Below are 7,426 nucleotides of genomic sequence, written 5' to 3'. Positions count from 1 at the left end.
TATTATATATATATAAGATATATATATATATATACACACACATGTATATAATAATAATAATAAAAGGAGCCATAAAAACGCCAAAATAGAGAAAGTAAGTACTACTATATTTTAGAGACTTCTGTCTCTCTCTCTCCCTTCAGGTAGGTAATGAATGAGAAAAGTTACAGAAAAGGGGATATTTATACCAAGACATCCATCCTTTTATTAGATGGAATTCTGTAACTGATTTTTACCGTCACTATATATACCATATATATATATATATATATATATATATATATATATATATATATATACACCCATTGGTGCACGCATACTCACAAAGTGTATAATTGTGTAATGTTTCCTACTTAAGTCCTTCCACCCTATAGAGAGGGTGTTTACCGTCTCTGAGGACCATGTAGTTGGTCTTATTTTTAATTCTTGGGCACGAATGATGGTACTGAACCTGATTAAGCCCAATGGCAATAAGTGTAGTCCCTATAGCTACATTTTTCGAATACTAATTATTTTCTATTTGTCATTTTCTTGAAAAACGTGATTTAATGATTATCTCAAAGCATAACTGCAGTACTTTCAATCACGAGCTCCCAGGAATAATGGCTACTGTAATTCAGTATTGATGATTTTCTGTGACATTGCTCTTTTCTGTTTACCAATGATTTTGACAGGTCTTTGCCGTGTGGTTCTGTCAGGCAGACGCCACCCCCCCCCCCTTTCTCATGAATAGAACTATAGTTCTTGATGTTTTATGGCCTTGTGTTTGCAGTTTTGCCTGTCTGACTTTCTTCAAGTGCATGTGGGTTTCATTTTTCCTGTCTACGTTTTGTGACTGGATCTCATTTCAACGTCGATTCATTTTTGTAGTTCATGGAAAATGTCTCTTACTACTGCTGCTGGTCTTATAATGCACAATTTTTAAGGCAAACGTCTCTTTCACGTTGCGTTGTACTTTTATAATAATAATAATTGTGTTTGTTTGTTTATTTGGTGTTTTTTACGTTGCATGGAACCAGTGGTTATTCAGCAACGGGACCAATGGAGTAATAATGAAAATAATAATCAAAAGATACAAATTACTACCAAGATATAAGGTTTTGTTGTTCGACTCATGAATTACGACATTTCCAGGTATTTCTCTGGAACGTTTCTTGAATCTTCGTGAAAGTTCATCCTGGAATTTGAATGGAAATCAGTCGTCCGTTTTGTTGATATGCCTGAGGGAGATGGAGTCACGCGCAAAAAAGGTGACTTCATTAAAAAAGATAAATGTTACTCGATACTGTAGGGTGTGTGTATATATATATATATATATATATATATATATATATATATATATATATATATATATATATACAGGTGAAGCAACCAAAAGCCTAAGAGGAAAATATCAAGGTAATGATTAAAAGGAAGAGAGCACGGCAGTAAAACTGGAACAGAAAGAGAGAGAGAGAGAGAGAATAAGAGAGAGAAGAGAGGGAGAGAGAGAGAGAGAGAGAGAGAGAGAGAGATAGAGTGACGCTTGATTTTAATAGCGAACTGAGAATCAAGTGACTTGCCCAGAGAGCGTGATAAAAAATTTGCATTATGTTTCAGAAACCGACACCCAAACATCGTACATATATATATATATATATATATATATATATATAATATATATATATATATATATATAATATATATATATATATATATATATATATATAGTATATATATAGTGTGTGTGTGTGTTTACTTTAAAAAAAAGGCTTTATAGAAAGACAGACATTTCTGCTAAAGAGGGATGTGGAAATACAGTACCCCAGCGAGCGAAAGAGAGCAACAGCGAGGGGGGAGTATAGCTTAGAGAGCAGATCACTACGTGGAGGAAGACAGAGAGAGAGAGAGAGAGAGAGAGAGACTGGAGAGAGGAGAGAGAGAGAGAGAGAGAGAGAGGCTAGAGCACTTATTATATGGAAAAAGGTACTACTTCGCCATATCGTATAGCGGTGTTATTATTGCAGCGAATGATTACATTTGACGTGAATAGGGAGGTCGTACATTTGCATAATCGACCAGCTTAGGAAACTACGCACGAACGAATTTGATACTACAGAGACGATATAATATATATATATATATAATATATATATATATATATATAATATATTATATATTGTATATAATATATAATTAATATATATATATTATATCATGAATATATAATATATATACATATATATTACTTTGGTACAATTTCCTTATAAATAATATTCTCCCTCCTTATATGATGATGTATGTATTTATATAATATATTATATATATATATATATATATATTATAATATATATATATATGTAGTGTGTGTGTGTCCGTACAATTACAGTGTGGTAGTCAGTCGTTGATATGATCGCAATTAGGATGGAGCATTGATGCAGCCTAGCAGTCTCATCCCAAAACACTAGTTGAAAACCAGAGGGTAACTCCTCTTCAAAGGGAAAAGCATAGTATATTTTTGTATATACATAATATGTGAGGATACACGTTTAGAGTGAATTAAAGGTCGAATGCTTGGTAGAGTGAGGATCTCAGCCAGGATGGAAAGGGGCATGGTTCAGCAACCTCACCCCCTCCCCCCCCCCAAAAAAAAAAAAAAAAAAAAAAAAAACTTACTGAAGGCAGAAAGAATAACATGTTCTGTAGCCAGTTCTTCTAAGGCTAAACACCATCATGGCTTATACTGAAATTGTAGACGTATACATTATATATACATATGTATATATACTTACATATATAAATACATACACACGAACTAAAGAGGTTCTGCCTGAAATATACTTAAATCGCACTATATACTTTTTCGGTAATGGTCAAGTAGTTTATTATTATTATTTTGAAAATATTCTTTAAACTTATATAATCTCAAGTAGATAGCTTAGACTTCGTAGTTCATCTCAAGTGTGATCAACTCTTGTCTAGTAGTAAAGTAATTCCGGTTATGTATATAAAGGAGTTTAAAGTAAGCACGTAAATGTATCAATAAATGAGAGACAAATAATGGAAGTGGTTGTGTATCCATTTAGACAAAAAAAAAAAAAAAAAGAAAGAAAGACGAGTGGATTAATTATCACATAATGTATTTTTCTTTTATACCTTATGCAAAGGAGTTTCTCAATCACTTTAGTAATGCCTTTAAGGAAAATAATCTGTAGTGATTATGTTCAATAGTTTCCTTCAGGTATTAAGATTTGTTAAATAAAAATATATATTACTTACTTTAATACTAAGGACACTATTGGCCATTTCTTCAGTACCAACTCAGCAGGCTTCTCAAGCCTCACTGGGACCCACAACTGCTCACATTAGGCCTTTAATCAAGTTTATTTTGCAAATTTCTTAACATTGGAATCATGTTTGTAAGTCCATGGTTTAAATTGGCATTCTTTAGGAATTTGGAAAGCAAATGCCTCTACTTATTTAAAAAGTTGGATATTTTTAAATATTACCTTTTTGAACTATAACCATTTCTGTTGAGACGCCATTTTTATATTTAATCGATAATAATCTAGTGGATTGGAGGCTTCGATTAGTATCGGCATATTCTCGAGTTAACTTCGATAATTGCATTTTCATTTATTATTATTAATTGGGGGTTGGGTGGGGTGGGGGGGGGGGGGTTCACAGTAATTCCATCGGGTGGAATTTCCATTAAGTAGTTTAATACTTATCTCTGTTCGATATAAACGTGTACACACTACGAATAATAATAATAATAATAACAATATATTTCAATAACCCGTCCTTCTCCAGAAGATAACAAAAAGCCTTTTATTATAATCATTATTATGTGCTAAGATGATGATGATAGCCACTCATGAACATTATTTCATTGCAGACGATTAGAAATGATGAACGTTACAATGACACATATTCTGTATTCTTATTAGACGTTCATCCACCACCCACAGTAAAATACAGGAAGCAATCTGGATTTTTATCTCTTCTCGGAAGCCACTGAAAGACGACAATAAGTTACGACGTATTTTTCGTACCACTCCTTATTATGTGACTGTTTTCCAAAACGGGGGCCTCATTTGACTGAAATAGTTGCTCGCCTGATCGAAGCTGTCATAATTATTACGCATGTGTCAACACTGCTTGGAAACGGACCCCAAAATCTTTTCCATTCTTTTGCAGATTCAGCTTTTACGGTGGTCGCGAGTTCGATTCTCCATTGAGGAGTGAGAGTTGTGTATTTCTGGTGATAGAAGTTCACTTTCGACGTGGTTCGGAAGTCACGTAAAGCTGTTGGTCCCGTTGCTGAATAACCGTTGGTTCCATGCAACGTAAAAACACCATACAAACGAAAACAGAACAACGAGACGTCGTATTATTGTTCGTTTGCAACGTGAGAGGTTAACATTGACATGTATTAAATGCTACGAAGGTTGCAATTGTGATTTCTACGGAAATGAGCACGAATTCGGTCACTACTTCTGTAGAAAATGACAAGAAATTCATCGTTTATATTAAGTATGGGATGAATTTAAGGAAGATTCAGGAAAAGTAGTATGAATTGAATAGGTTCTGTGAAAAAATTAATTATATGTCAAAAATTAATATATGTATATATTTATATCATAAATATATATATAAATATATTTATAATAATTATAATTATTATCGAGAGAGAGGAAGAGTTGAGGAATGAGAGAGCGGAGAATGGAGAAGGAGGATGACGACGAGAGAGAGAGAGAGAGAGGAGCATATACGCCACAATACTCAATGTTAAAATGTACATACGTCGTATGAAATACGATTGTTGTATTTATGTATTGATGTAAAAAGAATCAGTGGTGCGTGTAGATATGATATAATATAAGGAGCACGCTTGATATTTCTGTGTATTAATGATTTAATACACAGTCGTCGATTGTAAACACTGTTCCTCTGCGCCCTTTATATTCAAAAGTCTTTGCATAATGCACAGTTCAGAGGGAGAGAGAGAGAGAGAGAGAGAGAGAGAGCTAACGCTACAATATTAAGACATTTTCAGTGTAAAACAAGATGAACGTCTAACCTATTTCTCTTTTCGTTATCTTCTTCTCCATCCTATTTCTCTCTTTCGAAGTTTGCTCGTTGGTAATGCTAAAAAAAATCGAAGGGGAAAAAAAATGAATACTGGAACCATCTCACCGAAAGATATAGATTCCTCGTAATTATAGATAAACAAGCAAACTTTTATTTTATTTATATGGACATGCGTGCAGGAAACTCTCGTTGTGCCCTTTTAATCCAGAAATTTACGTACCTATGTATGTGTGGATATGTACATATTTAAACTAATACGTATGCATAATGTGGACATATGATTTCATAAATGTATAGGTAGACAAATTCCATACCTTCTAAAAATTATTATATATATATATATATATATATATATATCATATATATATATATATATATATATATATATATATATATATATATATATATATATATATATATATATATATATATATATATATATATATATATAGTATATATATATATATATATATATATATTCTCAGGACATTTACCTAATGAGAGTGGCTGATCTAAAGAGATATAATAAATCCTACCGCGTCGAAGGTACATGAAAAAAAGATGATGTAGTAAATATTTAGGAGACAAATATTGAATAATGAGGAAATGACTAAGACTGAGGAGTAACAGACATTCCACTGGCTCGGCCACTTACTTTTGTGTGTGGGATCAGCGTAGCAACCGTTGGAGGAAGAGGTGGAGGAGGAAGAGGAGGGTCTCTTGAGAGGGGCTTTCCAGAGGAGATGGAGGAAGAGGAGTAGGAGGAGGAGGAGGAGGAGGAGGAAGTCGTCGTCGTCCTGCCCTTCGGCTGGTTATTCTCCTCCGTCGTGGTCGTCGTCACTTCGCGGGGTCGTATGGGTTTGGGGCCGTTGGTTGGGCTCTGGTTTTGGGAGAGGGGGCCGTGGTGGTGGTGGTAGTGGCGACTACAACCCGAGCAACAACAACGGCGGTTGTTGTTGTTGTAACGGTTCTGGATCGGTTCGTCGTGGTCGCCAGCACTATGTCCGCTTTGCTTTTGTTTTCGTTTACGCAGGAACCGCCACAGATGACGACGACGACGACGACGAATTCAGCGACGGGTTAAGGGAGAGACAGCAGCCTGTGAACAGGTGAGGAAACAGAGCATAGGTCTACTAGGCTCTTCCCGGCGGAGGATGGGTGGTCAGTGTAACCGTCGCAGAAGCCGTTACAGCCTTTTGAATTTGAATCGCTCCCACTCTCTCTCTCTCTCCCTCTCTCTTTCTCTCTCTCTCTTCCCCTCTCGCGTGTCCCTCGGTTTTATCGCCGTTTCTCTGTTCCCTCTTCTTTCTCCTTTCTTCAACCGAGTCGCCTCGCACTGATGGTGAGCCCGACGGGTGTGAAACGGAAGAAGCGAGAGGGTGACGAAGAGGAGTAGGAGCAGGAGGAGGGAAGATCAGGAGTAGAAGAAACAAGAGGAGGAGGAATAGGAGGAGGAGGAGGAAGAGGAGAAGGAGGAGGAGGAGGAGGAGGAGGAATCGAGGAAGCAGAGACTGGAGATGGTTGTGATGATGGCAATGATGATGGTGTTGTTGTTGTTGTGTTGTTGAACAGAGGCTGAGGCGCGAAGTCACGAACGGTGGTGATGATGATGGTGCCTTTTGGTGATCGGGTGGTGTTTGGTGAAGATGCCTGTGTGTGATGTCTGTCGCGCCTGCTCTTCTTCTCTGTTTCCTTCGAGGGGGGCGGCGGGCGGGGGACTCAGTGGATTAATCTGGAAGACACGTTGGGAGGTTACGACTCTTAGGGTGTCTTGCAGGGTGCCGGAGCGGTAGCCCTAGTTACACTGAGCTGAAGGTGGCGTGGTTAGTGTGAACGTTATGCCGTCTCTGCCGACCCCCACAGACGCCCGCACCCCATTGGCCAGGATCCCTGGCTCCTCCCAACGCCCACGCAAACGCAAAACGCGAGAGCGCAGACTCAGGCCCACTCATTGATAAGTCACAGCCAGCATACACCACTGCCACCCACACCCTCGATATCCCTCCCGCCTCCCCCTACCCCGCCCGCGCCCCTCGCCCTCCGACTAACCAGCCACCCCCCCACCCTCCTGCCCCCTGCCGAAGCCACCCACAGAACTTTCCTCCTAAACACAAGCCGAACGAGATCCCGTCCACAGAGGAGAGATGGCTCGAGGTAACGAAGACTCTCGTTTCCAGTGAGGCGTCTGGGCAGTGGAAATGGACTCAAAAGGGCGGCGGGGAAAAGGAAAGGGATTGGGATGAGGAGGAGGACGACGTCGAGGGGGCGTGAGGAAGGAGGGTGTGGTCGCCCAAAGGCGGGGCTGGAATCAGGTAGGGGAGGGGTGTGGCCGAACAGGTGCCACCGCCCAATC

General features: G+C 38.4%; 1 protein-coding gene across 1 annotated transcript in view; it reads right to left on the bottom strand.

Moving 5' to 3' along the window:
* Positions 1-6,134, bottom strand: part of LOC135226573 (uncharacterized) — a 283,782-nt gene extending 277,648 nt beyond the window's left edge. The window contains exon 1 of the mRNA XM_064266258.1: positions 5,729-6,134. The gene's annotated coding sequence lies outside the window, so the exon portion shown is untranslated. The remainder of the gene's footprint in view (positions 1-5,728) is intronic.
* Positions 6,135-7,426: the final 1,292 nt, after the last annotated feature.

Source organism: Macrobrachium nipponense, chromosome 14, assembly GCF_015104395.2.
Source record: "Macrobrachium nipponense isolate FS-2020 chromosome 14, ASM1510439v2, whole genome shotgun sequence".
Classification (NCBI taxonomy): domain Eukaryota; kingdom Metazoa; phylum Arthropoda; class Malacostraca; order Decapoda; family Palaemonidae; genus Macrobrachium; species Macrobrachium nipponense.
This window is presented reverse-complemented; position numbering and strand designations above follow the sequence as displayed.